Source organism: Anser cygnoides, chromosome 7 (genome assembly GCF_040182565.1).
Source record: "Anser cygnoides isolate HZ-2024a breed goose chromosome 7, Taihu_goose_T2T_genome, whole genome shotgun sequence".
Classification (NCBI taxonomy): Eukaryota; Metazoa; Chordata; class Aves; order Anseriformes; family Anatidae; genus Anser; species Anser cygnoides.
In genome coordinates, this window is record NC_089879.1 from 37,977,959 (window position 1) to 37,997,705 (window position 19,747).

The following is a 19,747-nucleotide window of genomic DNA, read 5'->3' on the forward strand; positions in this document are numbered from 1 at the left end:
AATTTTTATTTTTAAAGATTCATTTAATCTCCATGCTAATCAGACTTTCATATTTGCAGTTTTCATTTCTGACCTCATGTGTTCGCTTTTCACTAGATATGTTTAAATTGTTGGAAAGGAATACTAGAAAAAAATCTGCTCAGGGGAAATACTGAATGAAGATAAGGTTGGCAGAAGGACCTCTCATTGTCTTGTGTAGCAGAAGGATGTGACAAAGTGAAGCAAGGCTTTCACAGGTTTGTCTCTTGGCTACCTGAAGGTATCTCTGGTATTCTTATGCTAAAAATGTAGGCTAAGACTTCTCTTTAAATCGTAAACGGGAAAGGCACAGGTCAGGTCCTAATCTCTTACCACATCTAATTTATTCCAAAGCAGACTTAATGGCTAAATCTGCAGAGCAGGATTCTGGAGCAAGCCCTTATTAAAAAAAAATACTTCAATGTATGGCCATATCTAATTGTTGCGATACCTGCTATTTTTAGCTTTGGATATATACCTAGGAATTCATCTTTTCTGCAGGTTTCTTTCAGCAGCTGCCTTGACAGTGTTTCAATCTAATCAGTATGCAACAGAAGATGTTTTTAGTGTCTATATTTAGCTGCTGATGTTCATACTCTGCTTGGTATTCTGTATTGCTCTTTGCAGTGGGCATCCTGAATGGATAGATCGGCCTCATCCTGAGATCTACGTTGTCCCAGTTAATTTGTATCAATAGTGGGCTCTTTGAGGGGCTAAGCGTGTTAATCTGTCATGGTTTAAGACCAATGGAGTCTTTTTATTTAGATACATTAATGCATACTTGTGATTTGTGTGCTCCTCACATCTAGGGGAGAGGAACCTCTGAGTGTCATGTTGCTTTAGTGTTTAATTAATAATAATTTTTTTACGCTACCTATGTAGAGAATACCAGTGTTCTGTCAGAAGCAGATTTGCGTACTCAAGATGTGATGCAATTTAGGTTGCCAGGCAAAGGTGAACAAGTAAGTCATGCAGGACATGGGAGGATTAGCCTACAGAGTGAAATCTGGTCAATTACTTTTCTACCTGAAAATCTCCTTAACTGCTAAGTATAGTTTTTTTCACTAGAGCACCTATTACTGTGATAGATGTGACTTTCCATAGAAATTTGGCAAGTGGCACATTGTTTTTTCTGGAAGCCCTTAGCCATTTCCCACCCTCCTTGAAAATGTTACTTTAAAGCTTGTTGATATTTCAGCATCTCAAGCCAATTTCATTTCTCTAGCTGTGAAACAAACAGTAAAACTCATATGTGTGGTTGTATATGCAATTGGAAAAATCACTGGATTTTAAGCATCTGCAGAAGCTTTTGTAGGTGCATACAAATTTAAGAGATAGTGGCTGTTCTAATGAAACACATGAAGTATTTCAAGATGGAAAGAAAGATAACTTAAGAAATGCTGTTATTCCCCCTCTTTATAATAGCTGATTTTTTTTTTATAGAGGAATTACTTTTATGAGTTGCAAATTACAATTTGTTTTAAAATATTTATTCAGTGATTGGAGAGATTCCTGGAGTTGTATGTGTCATTGACTTTTGTTTTCAGCCCTTCAAATATCGCGTTACGGATTTGAATGCTTTTGGGAGTTCTGTGCCATATATCCTGACTGTGTGTCAGTCTGCCAAGGTTCAATTATAGGACAAACACTAAAAATAAGACACAAAGGAAAATAATTAGGGCAGGAAATGTAAAACAATCTAAGATAAAATTTTATGAGTCTGATTGCCTTCTTTGCTGCCATGTCTTCGTGATCTTTTTTTTGTCGTTAAATTAAGTGATGCAAAAGTAAACTAATAAGCCGAGGAACTAAAATATCAAAGGGAACAAACAAGGAGGGTTTGCTGGAGAGCTTACTTTCTTTTTTGGTGTCATACAGATATAAGTAAGTTCCCAAAGTGAATCTTCCACCTCCAATCAGTCATCATCTTTTTTGTGTCAGAAAAGAGCCTGAAAAGCATCAGTTTGAGTTGATGGAAGTGCTGAAACAATCTTGCACGGTCGTCTTTCGTAAGACATTTTTGCAAGCCTCAGTCAAGGACCACACCGTTGCAGAGATCCTGGTGTATCAAAGTTGGGTGCCTCAATTTCGGGTCACAAACATACCTAAGAACTTGATGCTGGGAAAAGCAGATATGGCTTTATTGCTCCATTTACACTGAACCAATGCCACGTGCGTGTTTTATGTGAGGAAAGGTATTTTCTGATTCCAGACCTGGTTAAACTGTAAATTAGTTCCTCTGTGTCTCAGGGTCTTATCTAAACCACAGGAAATTCCTTTTCCTATGAGGTAACAAGTTTTGTGCCATGTCTTTTAGGTTGTAAAAACAGTGGTTCTTGTCTGTTCCACCTGTGCAGGTGACAGGAAGCTTGTCTGTGGCTTTGGTGTGGCAGAGAATCACACTCACTGAAATGATTTGCTTGTGTTTTGACAAAAAATAAAAATGAATGGTTTGTTTGGTTAACAGGCATCTGTGAGCTAGTGTGTTGCTTGTTGTCAAGAAGACCTTTTACCATCCGTTTTTGATTGGATATTTATAAAATACTCTTTTGGCTCTGGTCCACATACTGAAGTGGAAGTCACAAAACCCAGGGTGGATTAAATGTAGCACACTGCATTTTGGAGTCACTTAAATTAAGTGTGCAATGCAGCTGCTTTTTTTTTGGTTTGGATTTGTTTTTGAGTGTAGTAGCAAGAAGAATGTAGTTATTTGTAGTATTTGTGGGGGTTCCTCGGTATCATAAAGAGTGGTATTTTGGTTCCTGCATGTGTTTCTTTAATCTTTGAACCGTGGCTGTTTCGTGGCCTCTCATACCTCCCAGCGCTGTAGTTTGAATTACTGTGGAGCACTGGGTAGGAGTTCCTAGACCTAAGGAGTGGAAGGATCTGCCAGCAGGGTCTATTTGCTCAGAATGAAGTGCTCAGGCTTTGCTGCTTTCTCCTGGTATTTATTTGTTCTTTTGAGTCATCTGCCAGAAGGAAGACTGGTCTCAATGAGGAGCTCTCTGCCTTCAAAACATACATAAGAAAGGTGAGAAGAGGAAAATACTAAGTATATGCAGACTGTTTTTACGTTTAAAGTTGTAAATGGGCCAGATTCATTAATCAAACCATAAGCATCTGACAAGGAGTTGCAGTGATAGTGCTCTTGGTAGCCAAGGATTGGACTTGACATATTAAGGAATCTTTCCGACTTCAGTGCTCCCAAGCAGATTTTTAAAGCTAGTTTAGGTTTTGATTTAGACTACAGACCACAGTTTCTCAGACAATTCAGCTGGTACTACCTCTTTGAGGCATCCTACACAGATACTTGTGGGGCAGCATAGGGAGCACTGAAGAACAGATGTGACTTAAAACTGCTGTGGCCTGTATTTCCACCCACTCAGTGCTATCCCTGACCTGGTTGACTCTGGCCGCTCGAACGCTTGTGTTGCCACATGGGAATGGCTTGTGCAAGGATCAGAATGAATGCTTGGGAGGCTGAGGGAAAGCGGAGGGCATAAAAAGTACAGCCACACCTTAGCCAGTCTCTGTATAACATGGTAGTCTTGAAAACTTTGATTGTTGATAACTAGCAAGGCAATAGTATGTTTGATTATTCTTTAGAAATACTGAGAAGCAGCAGAAAAGCTTTTTGCTCATCTTGCAATTTACAAGTGACTTTAATAGCTCTAGGTAACCTGTTTTTAATAAAAGAATTGCTAAAATGGCAAGGCAGAAAGCCGTATGCGTTTTTATCAGTGGCTCCATTTGGCTTTAAGGCTATCTAATAGAGTAAACCGTGCTTTTTTTTTCCCCTTCAGACAGTATTGAAACAGTCGTCCTGCCATGTGGAGAAGGTCAGCTGAGTACAGCTTATGTGTTTGCCTAATATTTTTGAACACATTGCCCTGAAGTTTGTTCAACTGCTGTAGATTTTTCATTGGCTTTTTTCCCTCCTCTTGAAAAATGTACTGCTGATGTGGCAAGACCAGCTTCCCTGCCTCAACCAGCCCTCCTCCCACCCCAAACAAACAAACAAACAAATAAATAAATAATTCTTGGTGGTTGCTGCTTTGTGTTCACTTCACCGAATTAACCTTCTTGACCTCAACGTTTTTCAATGAAGGGGGCAATCAGATTTCTTAAAATTCCAGGGGATGTGTCCTGCAAATCAACAAAATGTTGGCTTGCTTACAACAAGGAGGTTGGAAAAGATTAACCGGGGGTTTTGTTTACAGCAGTATTTTCGAACTGATTTTTCCTCAAGAGCAGCTTGATGCTAACCTGATGCAGTTTTGCTGTGGCTGCTTTGGGAAGGGGCTGGGCTGAGTGCTCCCCTCCCTGCTTAGCTGGTGCCAGGCTTCTTGCCCTGCAGGTGGCTCACAGCATGGCTCCCTGATGGTGCTGTGCTGGGAAGCAGTGGGAGTGAGAGGCTGGGGAAGGTAAACAGGCTGACACTGCCTGGTGTTTCCTACACTGCAATAAACCACCACACCTGTTGTCCGTGTCGCTGACTGCTGTGCAGGCATCTGAAGGCAGATTGAGGGGCAGCTTTGTTATCTGGGTAAGGGAATTTGACTTCAGGCCATTGCTTCCCAGGTCTGCTCTCTGAATTCTGAGTGAGCTAGCTGATGGAGGGGAAAAGATAAAACCTATCATTCCTTTGGTAGGTATTTTTTTTCCCAGATTTTCTCTATACTAGCTTGTTCTGTGGACTGCTTAGTCCGAGCGTAAGGGGAGCAGAAGGGTCAAGTGATGGGAATGGATCCATCCTGGTAGCAGCTGTGAGTTACCTATGCAAGAAATTAGCACATCTCTGCAGTATCTTGACTTTGGTAGCAAAGATGATATGAGAAGCTGCACTAACTCTTCTTTCTCTGTCTCTATCCCTGGCAGTTTGCTAGTCTCAGTTGGGTTAGTTGAAGCTGCTTACTGTAGGGCTGCTCTGTGTTCTGAATAACAGAGATCATAAAAGTAGACCCCTTCAACGTTTTATTTTCTAGTTATTTTTAACCCAGAGTGTTCTCATGAAGCTATTTGTAATGTGGTCCTACACAGGTTGCCATCTGCAGAACAGCAATGCATGAGACCAGGAATGAGAGCTGTGAAAGGTGGTCAGGAACTTCTGGAACCAGCTCGTTGAAACCAGTCAGAAACTACATCTGCATGGTGGTGTAGAGTTCCCCCCTTATCATTCGTTCCTGACAAATGTCTCCATGTAGACAAAGTTACGTTACTTAAACTATACTAAATGTGCTGACATTTATAGCTCTACAAGTGGGAGTGCTATGCTGGAAAATTTTTCAGGGGTGAAGGGAATGGCTACCGTAGTCTTTGCTTGGTAGGAAGCTCTGTGATCTGCAATGGCAGAAGGGAGTTGAAATCCAGAGAGTTTGCAGACATTGGGAAGAGGACTGTTGTCAGTATTCAAAATGAAAGCACATGCAGCTCTGTTGTCTATACCTCATTTCTAAAGACCTTTTTTAACATATGCTTTTGTCATTTTCTTAGACAATATCTGTTTATCTTGCCAACTGTGAATGGATGCTGTAGGCACACACACATTTAATAGATGAGATTGTCTGCAAATATGTTTGCTTCTCAGTTTATTGATCTTTAAAACAAACAGAAAAGCAAGGAATGGGGAGAGAGATTCCATGTTTGTTTCTGTTGCTTTATCTTCACTCGTTTTCCTGCCTTATTTCAGTCTGAGGCAACTATGTGGTTGATTACATAATTGCTAGCATTGCTATCAGGTCTTAATAGCCCTAGGGCCTGCTGTACTTGACTAGAGCTGTTTGAGGGTTGCTGTACTGTCCTAATTTAGGTGAAATGACATTGGAAGAGTGGGAACACTTCCCCCCCCCCCCCCCGTTCTGTGCAGAAATATGGTAATTGCTATGAATTCTTTCTTCGTTTGGTGGCAGTGAGTCAGATGCTTAGATAGTGTGTTTGGAAGAGCTCTTTTGTAAGCTCAGAGAGCTCTTGCACTCCAGCGAGGGAAGTGTCCCTTGGCTTCTGGTGGGGCGTGGAACCCTGCTTGCTGCCTCAACTGTTTGGCCTTTGGCGGTAGGGAGTGAAGTCCTGGTTTCTGCATGATGCAGAGGGATTTGTTTTAGCAGGAAAAGCCTTATCTGTTCCTTGCCGCTGTGATTTTTCAAGTTTGAGTTTTAGGTGTGACGGAAGCAGAAAGCAGGACCAGTTCTAGAAATACTTCTCGTGCTTTCTTTAGTCACTGAAATATTGAAGAACCGGAATTGTTTAGACGGTAACTGCAAGTTTCTGCATAAAATGGCATAAAAGTGGGTGTTTGAAAAGGTCCTCAGTTTGATCCATACTTATAGTTGTTACTCAAGTATGTCTGGTTGCCTGAAGCATTTTAGGAGGAGCTGAGAAGGGAGTTTTGAAATGATGGAAACTGAGGCTGAAACAAACTTGTAAAGATTGGTACTGCAAATCCTTTGGTATTACAGATTTAGGTGCTCCTGCCGTGCTTTTTTGCCCACACCACCTCAGCGAGGAAATGAGTGGAGTCACGTGAGGCTCTCTGTGGTCCCTGCGTGTCTGAGGAGGAATAGGCAAATGCTTCCTTCTGTGGGATAAGGAGGAGGAAGGGAACATGGAGACCAGTGTTTTCTCTGCAAGGGTGCTTGCCAACTTAAGGTCATTGAGCCCTCAACATAATGCTGCTTAAACGGATGGACTTGCTAACTCTTAGTAAGGAAACCTGCAGATCCAAGTAATGGTGCAAGACACCAGGGAGGCTCAGTTGTTCTTCTTGCATGATAAAAATGAGGATTTCTGGCTGGAAAAGGTCTGTGTTGATATTATAAACTGTACTTTTAAGTGGTTTGGCTTCTTTCAAACAAGCTGTTTGAGGAACAAGTGCTATTGAGTTAACATGACGTATGCAACTGTAGAACATATTCAATAATCATGCTGGGCTCAAAATATTGTACTAGGTTTTGTTCACAGTTGTGCCACTATTAGGACACTTCAAAAATGATTTGAGAATTGTGTGGGCAAATCTAAAATCTGGGGTTAAGGGGAGTATACAGAAGTATCACAAGGTAAAACACTGCTTAGAGTATTGTGCTTTGCTACATATTTTTCCTTTCTTGCTCTTAATCCTGTTTTTGTCTGACCAAAACTGCATCGTTATGGAAAGACATGGTTAAAACTTGGCTGAGCCTCTTCTATCCTGCAAGACTGGATTGTTTTTAAGGTGAAATGACTGAATTGTATTCCAACTGCTTCCTTTTTACATTTTTTGTTTTTGTTAGGTAAATGGTCCCGGTGGGGATAGTATCTTCAATACCTTGTATGGTCCAAGGCGTTATTATATTTCAATCTGATTCTGTTTGTTAGCATTATATTGTGCTAGGACAGAAAGACAATGGGGTGCATTGTTTTTTTGTAACACAACCAAAGTTTTCTTTTAAGTTATTTTGGTCTTGGATATGCACTGTAACTCCTCTTATCTGTGCTGTGAATGTGACCGTGTTAGAAGAAGAAATGGATGCTGAATGTGGATGGCATCAGTGTCCCAGGAGCTGCACTGTAAGAGTTTGAGAATAATCATGTAGTAATGCTGATTCAGAGCTTAAATAACTGAGTCTGTGGTAGGTTTCTGGGATAGAAAGCTGTTTTTCTGAACAAGCTTCCTTTTTTTTTTTCTTGATTAATATCTAGTTTTGAAACATACGAGATGGTTCCAGGAATTGTCCTGCAATAATTGTTCTTTAAAAGACTGATTTTACGTTTGCATTGGAATCACGGTGCTCTAAACCGAGGGAACAAAACTGATGCAATCTTTGAGTCCTCTCATTTGTTCTGTTCAGTGGTTTCATGTCACTCCTGGTTATCAACCCCTCCTATGAGAAATCATCCTTCGTGTTTAACTAAACAATTTGCAGGAACTTTGCCAGTTCATTTGTCACACTTGGTTGAGGTGAGCCCTGCTTTGCAGGGGGTGCTGTAAATAGAAGTAATCCATTACAGCCCAGTCTCCTCTGCCTCCTCCCAGCCACATCTCTTTTATGAAGGAGGTTGTAAAACTTTCCTCCCTCTTTCATGGCCCTGTTTCCAAAATGAATTGTTAGTAAGCAGGCTCTGGTCTTATCTCTGTTGGCAGAGCTGCCTGCCTGGTAGGTGGCAGCGGGGGGCAATGCTTTTCAAATGGAACTTTCCTGTGTTGACAGAGGCCCTTGGGTTTTTATGTTTTGTTTTAACAGCTTCCTATTGTTTGAATCTGCAGGTTGTCCCCTCCCACGCTCTTCTAGCTCTTTCCTCCTCCCTTAAATAATTTTTCCTTGTAAGTATTACTCAGAGCAGTTACTCTAACAGAATGTCCTCTGAGAATTTTTTCAGCCTGCTCTGATCTCCAGCTTTTGTTGCAATACCAATGTGGAGTTTACACAATAGAAACTGGCTTCTAAAGGTAGGTCTTACTAATTTTGAAATCTGTTGTTTAAATTCAGTGTCGCCACTGTTGTGACTACTTTTTCTGATTAAATCTAAGTTGTCACAGGAATGCTCATCTATATATGGTACTGAAAAGTAGGAAATGCTGCTTTTCAGTGTGGATTGTCTTATTTTGAGATGCAAAGAAGCAGTGTTACTTCAGTTTGTCATTAATTTGCATTTGAATGTTCAGGCCCTACTTCCTAATGCTGTTTCGTATGTGTAAATTTTATATATGTTCTTATGTGTGCGTGTCTGAAATGCACTTTCTAAGCCATAAGCTGCCTTGGGTCCATCGTACCAGAGCTTCTGATGACTAGTACTATCCATAATAAATGCGAAGATGAAGCCAGTCAAAATCTCTTTGCACCTCAATGTTTGTGACAACTGGAAGGGAGTGACAATTGGCAATTTGTTTCCCATAGTTATTTTATAGTATAGCTATACCTAGTCAGAAGCTCTTAAGACTGCTTTTTTCATAATATGGATGCAGTTTTGGTTCCCACTACTTGTTACCTTGAATTCTGTTTGAAAGAAAATGAGGTATTAAACATAGGTAGGGCTCTTAAAATTATTTTTAATATGTTGATTTGTGAAAGTAAGGACTTACTTTGGCAGCTTTCCTGATTCCCTGCCTTTTATAAAAGTGCCTCGTTTCCAAAATAAACAGTAATTATTATGTGAATTTTGGAACTCTACCATGACTTCCATACTTCTTGCTGCAGCTTTTAGCATGAGATGCATCTTTGTTCAAATCTGTAGATTTGGAAAATGCACAAACCATTTTCATGAATTTGGTGACAGTAAACAGGCTTTAATTCCACCAAATGATAAATCCAGTTCTAAAATCTGTCACTGGAGGTGGGGGGAACAGGGAAAAAAAGCTATATATCATTTCCAGTGCTCATCATTCTTTATAATAAAAAAAATTCTGCTTGTTCAAATGCATCCCAGACTTTTTTGAAGGAATACCTTTTGTATAATCCCTGAGTGTTTTAGGCTGCTAGACATAGATTGTAGCTGCCGAGGTGGCTCTCAGTTGGGTGGGCTGAGCTGATGCGGAGCCGAGCGTGGAAGCCCGCGCTCCTGAACACTGCTCTCTTCCCTTGTCCCCAGCTCCAGCTTCTTGGCGAGTTAATTCACCTCATGAAACTCGTAGGAAATAAAGCAAGTCCTTCTCCTCTTTTCCTGTTCTCCTCAAAGTGCTAATTCTTTGAGCTGAATTTGTTCTTGCGATCCAGAGGGCAGGGATGTGGCCTGCCTGCCCACAAGCACTGGGGTGGAGAGGGAAGTGCCCTCCCCACTTTGGTGGCAGTGGGATTTCTGGTTCATTTGTCCATAGAAAATGTCACCCCCCAGAAATCACCTGTCCTCCCACAGATAGCAAGAACGCTGTATCACAACCTCTGGCTAATTGTACAGGAAGACAAGCATGAACTTGCCTTTGATACAAGGTCAGATTTCCATTGCGTGATGAGCTGCTGAATGTGGAATTAGCCTGAAAGGACAGAGGCCAGCCCATCTGACGATTTGCAAACCGAAGCACATCAGGGAGCTGCTTGCATTCATCTGCATTATTAGAAAGTTCAGTGGGTCTTTCTTCCTAGCATGTTGTACTTCATGGGAGTTACAGAAGCCTTAGGAACGTCGTCATCACTAATTATGCTTTTTTCTTAAAACAAAACAACAAAACTTCCCAAAACTTCAGTTCAATAATTTTGTGCTTTAATGGAAAAGCATTCTGGACATAGTGTTTTATGTGTTTTGTGTTCATTTGTAATGTAGTTACACCTACAGGCTCAAGTCTCTGATTTAGGTGCCTTACAAAACAGAACAGGCTGATTCCAGCTTAGAGAGTTCCCACTCTAAGGCCAGAGAAACATGATAAACAGCTAGAGAAGTAAAGGAAACAGACTGTGGTGGCTGTCAGGATGAACAATGGCTTTGGCACACCTGCTGCCTAACTGCTGAGCTTTTCTATGCTTTGCAGGAAAGGAATGATTTGGAGGATAACAGAATAGCTTTGTAGATGTTTTTGGTATGTTTCCATCTTCTCCGGGGGAGAGAAAACAGAAGCACTTGCTTTAAAGTCTAACAAATGGCTAGTGAAGGCTGGCATCATCAAATATGGGGGCAGAATTTAATCATGCACTTAAAAATTGAGAAGTCAAGTTTATGCTAGATCCAAAGGCCCTTAGAAGTGAATGCAGGGAGTGGTGTACCAAATACTGGAATATAGTCAGAGCAATGCAATGGAGAAAATTGTACTCTTACAGCACTTCTGAATAGATATAAACAGAAGCAAACTACTTTTATGTGAGAAAAAAGAGTAGGTTTTCTTAGTAATCGGGAAGCAAAATGAAGAGAGCTGGAACAAATATATACATGGGAAAGTTTTTCAGTATGGCAGTTTTCAACTCCACCAAGAGCTAAGTGATGTTAATCAGTTGCTGTTAACTCCTGGGAGTTGTCACAGATGTGAGCTCTGGGACGAGATTACTTCTCCTCGCAAGGAACAATGTTGTCACAGCCATGGCGTTTCACCCATTTTCCAGTTGCATCTTTTCAGGTTTGGATGTTTTGAATCACAATAATGATCTTTTAATTGATTAATTAATACATGTTTACTTCCACAAGTCTTCTTGAAGTTTATAATGTACTTGGTTCCATAAGAGGGTGTATATTTCAATTTCTGTCCTAATCAGTGAGTACCTGCGTCACCACAGTATATTGGAATTGGGGAACTTGAGGGGACTGAAGAAATAAGTGCTAAAAAGACGGAAGGATTTCTTTCTAGGCTAGCAGACAGAATGTACCCAACATCGCATGTTTTGGATCAAACTCAGAGTAGTTTAGCTTCAAATGGAGTGACTTTAGGCCTGATTGGCCAGAAGCGTAAGATTTTTCCAGGTCAGCCACTTGGTTGTGTGTGTGCGTGCATATGTATGTATGATTTATTAATCACAGAGGAAGGATGCATAAGCTCTTAAGCTGGATAGAATATTTGTATTTTTTCCTGTCTCCCTTACAGGTGTGCATAAGGAAGCAGGATATGTTGTAGTGCTGGTTAAGCAATGCATAATAAGAATAATGTTAAGTAACAGTGCGTGTGAATGCTTTCTTCTAGTACTGAAGGGGAATTCAGTAGTTGTGATTTCTCAACACAGCATTTAATGTGGTGACTGAAAATGCCATCATGGTGTGCTAACTCTTTGATAAGGATAGCTTTTAGTGATGTTGCTTTTCCAGATGTCAGGTGATTGTTCTGTGAAGACTGGTTATTCTGAGGGAGAGGACTTGTAACAGAACAATATTTGTTTTTGCCTTTTCGCTGTCTCGCTGGTGTTCTGGATCTGCATTTGTTGCTGTATCAAGTTGCTAATCTTCCTCACACCCTGTTCTGGCAAGTGGGGGAGCTTTGTCTCCTCAGCAGCTTTTCCTGTTGCCAGCGTATTGTCTGGGGAATCATGGGGAAACAAAGTTGCATTGTGCGGTTTACAATGCTTGGAGACCTGGGCCTGGAGCATATTGAGGGGTCCTGTCTTAAAAGGATTTGGCAAGAGTAGGTGTGGGCAACGTGAGGCTTAGCTGTTTGTGCAGTTGTGACTGGAAGGAGAAAGCTGCGCCCCATGCAGGCTGCGGGGCCGCTGTGGGCCGCAGCGGGGCCGCTGTGGGCTGCAGCGAGCCCCAGAGACCGCCATGGGTAGCTGTAGCAGCACGTGGAGTCCTCCACAGGTTTGAGGGGCCTAAGCCTTTTGTGAAGAGCCCCCAAAAGGATTTTAAGATTGACAAGGCCAAATTTTATTTAAATAAGAACTAGAAATTTAGCTTTTTTAAAAGAGAAAATTCTGGGGAACTACGGGGCGTAAAGCAGAGCTGTGCTTGTTGTATACAACTTTCTTGTTGCCCACTGGCTCTGTTTCCCAGTCTGTCAGTCACCGAGTAGCCCCATATGTCTGTAAGAAATGCTGTGCTATGTCTGAGGCCAGCTCAGGCATCTCTGTGCCCTGTGGTACCTGCAGCCCCTGGAACCCCCTCTCCTCTGAGCATCCTTGGTACCTCTCTCAGGGGGACAGGGCAGGACGGGGCTCTGTCCCTGCCCCAAAGGGTGCTGCATGGCACAGCCATACTCTTCAAGGATCACAGGCACAGTTAGAAGCAAAAAAGTGAACACTTACATAAACGGTGTCATCCTGAGACCAGCCACATCGCTGTCCCTTGCTGTGTGTGGTGGAGCAGAAGAGCCCTTAGAGCTGCTGTCATGTCTTGCCTGAGCCCTTTCCCCAAAGTGTCTCATTCCCTGGGGTACTCTGAAGCAATGAGACGCCGGTTTAGGCTGGGTACTTCACTCTACAGGGGAGAAAAAAGATGAACCCAGCACACAGAATGACATAGAGTTTAAAGCTCTGTGCCTTCCTATATTTCACCCATTCTGGGGTGCACTAAGTTAGAAACTGCAATCCTCTGTGCTTAACTTTACAGCAAGGATAGTGGTCACTGGAAAGTTAGGAGGTTTCAGCCAGGGGTGTTTTGTTTTCAGTTTGAAAGTGATTTCATCAGTTGGTGTGGGATCAGTGTGAGGATATAACAGAAGTAACTGTTTGCTTTTCACGAAAAAAACCTGCAGCAGCATTGAAATGCTCTAACCTCTGCTGAAAGAAGTTACACTATAACTCTTAAGGTCAGCATCCTTTTGTTTATAGTCCAGGCTGCAATCTTGCCTGAAGTTCAGCAAGGCTGCAGTTCTCTCTAGCTACTCTTTCAGTGTTGAATTCAGAGGCTTAAAAACTTGTTGCCTAGGTACTTTGCAGGCCTGTTGGGCCAGGCCTCCCTTCTTTGTATGGGGGCACATAATGTATCCTCAAGCTTGTTCTTTCTCATTCTGTTTTAAAATAACAATGACAAAGTTATTTAAGGGTGTCTTTCCACACCTGTTGGTTGGTTAAAAGTATAACTTCTCAGGGTACCCACAGAATTCTGTTTAAATTTCATATTTAACAGTTGTCTTTTAATTGCAAATGCAGGACTTTTTAAACTGTCTCTTCACTTCCTTCTACCAGTGAGCAATCCACAAATAATGTGCAGAGATTCCTTTTGTGGTATCTACCTCCTCTTGAGCCCTTTCTGTTTTTCTGTAGAGAGCTTCTGGTGCCTCTCAGCAGTGTCATTTCGTTGCCAGGCAGAGCAAAAATAAATCAAAGCTGTTGACATCATTCTTCTTTTTCTTACCCCAACACCCAGCTAGTCTGTTCAGCTTGTGTTATAGTGCATTTGCACAGCTTCTGCTTCTGTGATCCATTAGGACAGAGCCTGCTTGTATTTTACAAGAGTGTCTTTCATACTTTGTGGATCTCTCCAGGACACAGAATAATCCCTTTTGCATTTGGTAGTGTCACAGTATTTCTCTGGTAAAGATGAAATAATCTTTCCAAATGAAAACAATAACAACATCTTCATGAGTCTGTATTTGATGCAAGGTAATTCTCTCACGGTTTTTGTGTTTTAGAGAATGAACAGCTGCTTTTATCCACCCCCCCCCCCCAGCAGATCCCAAGATTTTAAGATGTTAAAATCTACAAGGAAAGAGTTGTATAAGTTTTTAAAATCAGCATGGAAGTAGTTGCATAAATAGTAGCATCTGGTAAGGATAATACAGATGATCTTAAAATTGTATTAGAATCTTGAATTCAGATTTTGCATTGAAGGAGGTCGGAGTTTTGTACAAGTTTGTTTTGAAATCTTACAGCTTTTACTTGCTTCCAGTTCTAACATAAAATAAAGGAGTTGTATGTCAGAAATCTTGTTTATAGGATATAATCTGCTTTTCACACATAAAACCTTCCATCAATGTGTGCTATTCATATTATGCAATATTTTAGTTTCTGAAGTGTATTTCTGACTAATATACTATATATGAAAGTTGAAGAAAATATTTTGCCTGTTTGTTAGCCGTCTACTGCAAATTTCACAAAATGAAGTAGGTTAAACTGGATTTGAAGTTGTGTGTTTGGTTTTGTTTTGCCTTTTTTTTTTTTTTTTACAACTGCTTAAGAAATAGATGCTGGGACTTTTTGTCTTCCAAATATTTATTTTACTACATCTGTCAATGTCTTTTACCAGCATAAAAATGTTTGCTTACAAGAAGAAACTACTGTAGGTATTATGGTCCAGATTGTCTTTCATTAGCAGAATGGTCATGTTTTAAATGTGTTATGATTGTGTTTATATATTAGAAGATTTATACTAAGAATGCTTAGGTCTGTTTTTATTGACCTGTTTATTAACAATCTATTATTTAAATTAATAGAAAATCAGAATTTAGGCAAAATAAATTGTCTATTTGTCGGGCTTCTCAATGAGAGAAAAATTCCCAGTATTGGACATAGTTGTGCATCGTATTATACAGCAACTCCTTTTCTGGGTTTGTGGGTATAATTGCGTGACTTTGTCTGCATTTAATACTTAGCTGTGAGTTCAGGGCTGTTGTGCATTCATTTGTCGTTTATCCTCTAACACAGATTTGTACAAAATGGGCGCTTGCTTTGAGACAGTAACGGGCAGGACTGCAGCTGAAGAGAGGCACCATATGTCCATGACTGTCCGCTCAGGGGGCAGTGAGATGGGCCTGATCCTGGGGTGCAAAGGCCTTGGAGAGAGGCTGTGGCAACGTATTGCAAATGCCCTGTCTGCCAGGGGCAGACCAGAGCCCTATGTGCGAGTTCTGAATGTGAAGTTTGGAGGCCTGGTTATGTCTATTTGTTTCCTATTTACAAAAGGAAGAAGTCACCAGCTTGCAAAAAGTGTCTTTTCCTCTGTAAATCCACTAATCAGATGTGTTATTTTGCTAGTTTGTAGAAAACAGTGAATCAGGTCTCCTACTTTGATAGAAAACAGTGAATCAGTCTTTGATTTCTACTCCCTCTCTTTGCCTGTTCCAGACTGCTGGTAAGGTACAGGACATTGTCATATGTTTCCCCCAGCCTTTTTTTTGCTTTACTTTTCCCATATGGTAATTGCCACCGTTGGGAGACAGGACGTTTTGATTCAGTAAAAGCTTTTTCTTGTGATCCGTTCAAGTGTTGTTCCTATCCAGGTTCTGAAGGTTTCGGTGTTTTTTGCAGAAAAACACTTCCATATACAAGGCGAAATCAAGCGAAAATGAGTTTCTCTATTCTTGTTAGTTATGCTTTATTTTTCTAAACTAACAAATAATGATTTTAAAACCAAGTTAAGATTAAGTGCTTATGCATGTGCATGCACACTCGTGATTCTGCTCAAGTGTTATTTATAGTTGTACAGCACAGATGACTGCTTTAAAAAAATAGGAAAAAGCAGCATATTGTGGATGCCGGGTGCATTGTTTTATATCTTTATGTGGAACTACTAATCCATGTAATGCTCTGCAGTGCTGGAGCACTCCTGCTTGTCAGTTTTAGCAAGGCAGGAAAAAAGATTTAAATGTTTAAGGTGTTTATGGCTTGTTCCAGTATTAAACTGCTGTTCTTTTTCTTCGCTCTGTCTATGCTTTGTCTTCATGAGTTCCTCTGAACTGCTTCAGTTTGGCACCTTGGTACGTTACTAGTCTGGCAAGAAAGTGAGTGTTAGAAGCCATCGTGATAAGTGGTGATGGTGGGATGATTCACTGCATTTTGTGTTTCATCTAATAGGTTGAGAATAAGTATTACTTTAATACCCCAAGCTATCCTGACCTTAAGAAAAAATAGGGAGTAATTTCCTAAATGCGTTCACTGTAAAGTGTGCTGTCTGGCCCCCAGCTGTTGATCATGACAGAGGTGGGCATCGTGTCTGCCCACCCTCTGGAGATGTCTTCTGTAGGCAGTGATGTCAGAAAGTCCATTGTGCCTCTGTACAGAGGAGGCTCTTTTCTTCCCTGGGTGTCTTTTTGCCCTTGAATGCTACCTGGGGAAGACAGTGCCTTGCAGTGTTTAACTTTCAGGTTCTTAATACATCACTGCAAAGACTAATTTCCACCTAAAGGCTGTCCATCTGTCTGGTCAAAGTCTGTTGCTGCTGTCTGCATGTTTGTGCCTTTGTTTATTACATTTTCTCTTTCCTTTGAAATTCAGCTACTGGTGGTGCTGGAGTTCTTCTGTTTGCCTGTTTCCCTGGGAAATACGTACCTTGCTTACCTGTGTTGGTTATTCTGTGTGGATGTGTATGTATTAAGGCATTCAGCTGTTTCAAACATTACTGGAATAGAAGTATAATGAAACAGGTTAGTGAAGTAGAGGGATTCGTGGTGCTGTAATGTGAACAGAAGGTGGTTTGGGATTGATAGCTAATGACTTTTCCTTTAAGGAAGGAAAGGGATATGAAGATAGACAGGAGAATTCTTAGTTATAGCATGGTAGCTGTTCTAGAAGAGGCTGATTTTATTTTATTTTTTTTTCCTGCAAATTTTTGTGGTGCTGCCTAACAGGAAAAGTCTGCAAGGTCAGGAAAAGAGTGGCAGCAGGACTTTAAGATTTGAAGTTCTCAGTCATGAAACCTTGTGTTACTGAATGTTATTGTAGGCACTCTTTAGTCATTCTCGAGCTAGACTTTGCAAGTCAAAGCAGAAAATAATTGTTTTCCTGGGTCAGTAATATTATTGGAAGGACGAGATTATTTGCTTGTGAATAAAGGTGCCACAAGAAAAAGCCTTGAAATCTTGCTGCTCGGGCATATGGCTGTAAAACGCAGAATTTTGCGAAGAAAATGATTGTACCTGGAGTTTGAATTAAATACTGAATTAGTCTTGAAGCTCCCCCTTGGAAAGCCTAGGTGAAGTTTTAGGAGGGAAATAATGGGCAGAAGGAGGCTGTCTGGGCATCCGCTAGAATAAAACCAGAACTTTCCATTTCACCGTATAGTTGACAGCTGTCCTGTTCCTATTTGTCATCATTTTCTATGTTAGACAGGATTGAATGGTGATGTTTTACTGATTTTGAGCACTTGCATAACATTTGAAGCTGCTGTATTTTCCCTGCTTATCTTAACTCCACAGATTCCATATGGAGTGGGATGAGAAGCTGGTTTCACTCTCCCCTTCCTGTTATGAAACGTCCAGCACCAAGTCGAACATGGATAATACAGGGCTTTTTTTTTTAAAATTCAATCTTTGGAGAGTAAACTTCCATTTCATGTAGAAGGTGATTTGAAACTTAGGGTAAGTACTTCAAGAAATCCTCCTCCATGCAGTTGTATTCAGATGCCTGCTTTTATTACCATGTGCAGCAGTCTTAAAGAGCTGGGCAACTGCGGAGTGAGGATCTGAAGGGAATGCAAATTATTCCGGAGTCCTATTTTGAAATTGTTTGGGTTTACTTCTGGCTAGATGACTTTCTTACCTATGTCTGTTCCTTCCCACTTCAAGTGTCAGAGAAAAGCTGTTGAGATAACAGCTCCTTTGGGTTGCATAAGAGAAAGGGGGGGCAAGATGCTTCCAAAGGGGCTGGGGAGGAGGATACCAAGCTGGGATCCGCCTGCCTCCATTCTCATTGACTCTGCAGCAAACGCATGTGCTGGAAGTCCTGTGATGCATGAGATCACTGGTTATTAATATAGTGTTTTTGATATGAGTAAAGGTTTTATCTAGGGAGCGAAGTGTGTTTTGGCAATAAGCCCACACAAAGTAAATAACATGGCCTTTGCGTCTCTGGTTATGACCTCTCATCTCTTGTTGTTTGTCTTCCAGCAGAAGCCCTTTATTGTTCAGTTATCCCACACTGTGTTTTTCAAAACTGCAGTCTCTAATGTGAGGTAGTCCTGAAACTTCTAGATCATCTTGCAGGTGAAGTTATATTTGATCAGAAAAGGCTGTAATGCTTATCTTTATAAATAAACACAGCTCTGAATACCTTTTCTATTACAATATGCCTTTTAATGGTTGTCATTGTCTTTGCTGGAAGGTTTTTAATAGCTTGTCCAGTTGTTTGAGAGCCACTGATACTTTGGGTCCAGTTAACTGCTTTATGAAAGTCTGGACCTGGCTACCCTATTTTTCTCTCTCTGTAGCTATATGGGATAGATACATACTTTTTCTCTATTTTGAACAGAAGTCTGCATGTTCCCAGGTTGGAACAGAAGACAGGTGTTTCTCAGCTGATGTACTGCTTCCAGGAAGGACTGCAGAAATGACCACCGAGCCTCTATAACCCCGCAGAAGCATCCCCAGACAGCTGGGGACAAGCAGAGGATGGCTCCTGTTGAGCTACAGCAGGGGGAGGTTTCTAGTCATCCACCGTCACTGAGCCATCTGCAGTTCAAAGCCCATGGCATTCTGCCACTTTTTTTTTTTTAAACGGAGAGAGAGATGCTCTTAAAAAGATTTGGCTGACTATTGGGATTAAATCAAATGGTTCGGATTAGATGAGTGTTCACAGTATTTCGTTAGACTGTATTAAGACACAGTTCACTATAATTTTCTAAAATGCAGGCAAGCAGCGCTGCTTGCTGCAAAGAATAAACCACCTTCATGCAGTGTAAAGCTGTGCTTGACCTCAGCGGCTTGCAGAGTCTCACTTTTGGGTGTTTCTGCAGCACATGGTCTCTCCACACCCCTTGTTGGTGTCAGCTGTTAACAGGAACATGGAGTGGGTTTGTTTTTTCCTGTTATTTGCTGGTTTGGAAAGTCAGTACAAGAATATTCTTCATTTAAAAAGAGCGCTCAGTTTTCTCTCTCTGTAGAAATATTAAGCTGTATTGCAGTGCAGAAATGCCAACGGTTCTGCTTCAGGGAGTGGTAATCCCAAGAAGCTTGGGCCCTTTCAGTGTCCTGCCTACAGTTTCTTCTAGCGGTTCGTAGGCTGTACAAATACAAGTGGTAGTGCTTGAAATTACTGCAGTTTTCATCAAGGACACGTGCCAGCCTGGTTTGCTCGCTGTTCTGTTGAGACCCTTCCCAATTGGCTTCCATTATCTTGAGACAGGCTCTCAGAGAAATGTCTTTCGCTGTGTCTGCAGTGTTTGTCATGGCTCGTCATGCCCTCATGCTGTAACGGATCCAGCTTTGGATCTGGGGTAGTTTTGTTTTTTTGTTTTAATCTTTACTTGGAGATCATTTTGATACCATTTACTAGCAAATTGTAGCCTAGCATTTGGATAATTGCCGTGTATCTGGTAAGTGAACCGCTTCCCTGGTGTCTGGAAGAGCATTCATCTGAACTTCACAGAAACTCCCAATGTGTTTTCTCATGTCATTCCTGGGAGCCAGCTGATACTCAGAGCTTTGTAAAGGTATGACAACGCTTTGCAGATAAGGAATTGTGCAACAGCAGAATGA

The 19,747-nt window shown here is 41.2% G+C and overlaps 1 protein-coding gene across 7 annotated transcripts in view; it reads left to right on the plus strand.

Annotated features, from left to right (window-relative positions):
* USP54 (ubiquitin specific peptidase 54) overlaps window positions 1-19,747 on the plus strand; it is a 101,050-nt gene that overhangs the window by 24,499 nt on the left and 56,804 nt on the right. The window contains exon 1 of one of the 7 annotated variants that reach the window (XM_067000529.1): window positions 8,289-8,440. The exons of the other annotated variants lie outside the window; for them this stretch is intronic. The gene's annotated coding sequence lies outside the window, so the exon portion shown is untranslated. Of the gene's footprint in view, window positions 1-8,288; window positions 8,441-19,747 lie in introns of those variants that run through there. 7 annotated transcript variants of the gene reach the window in all.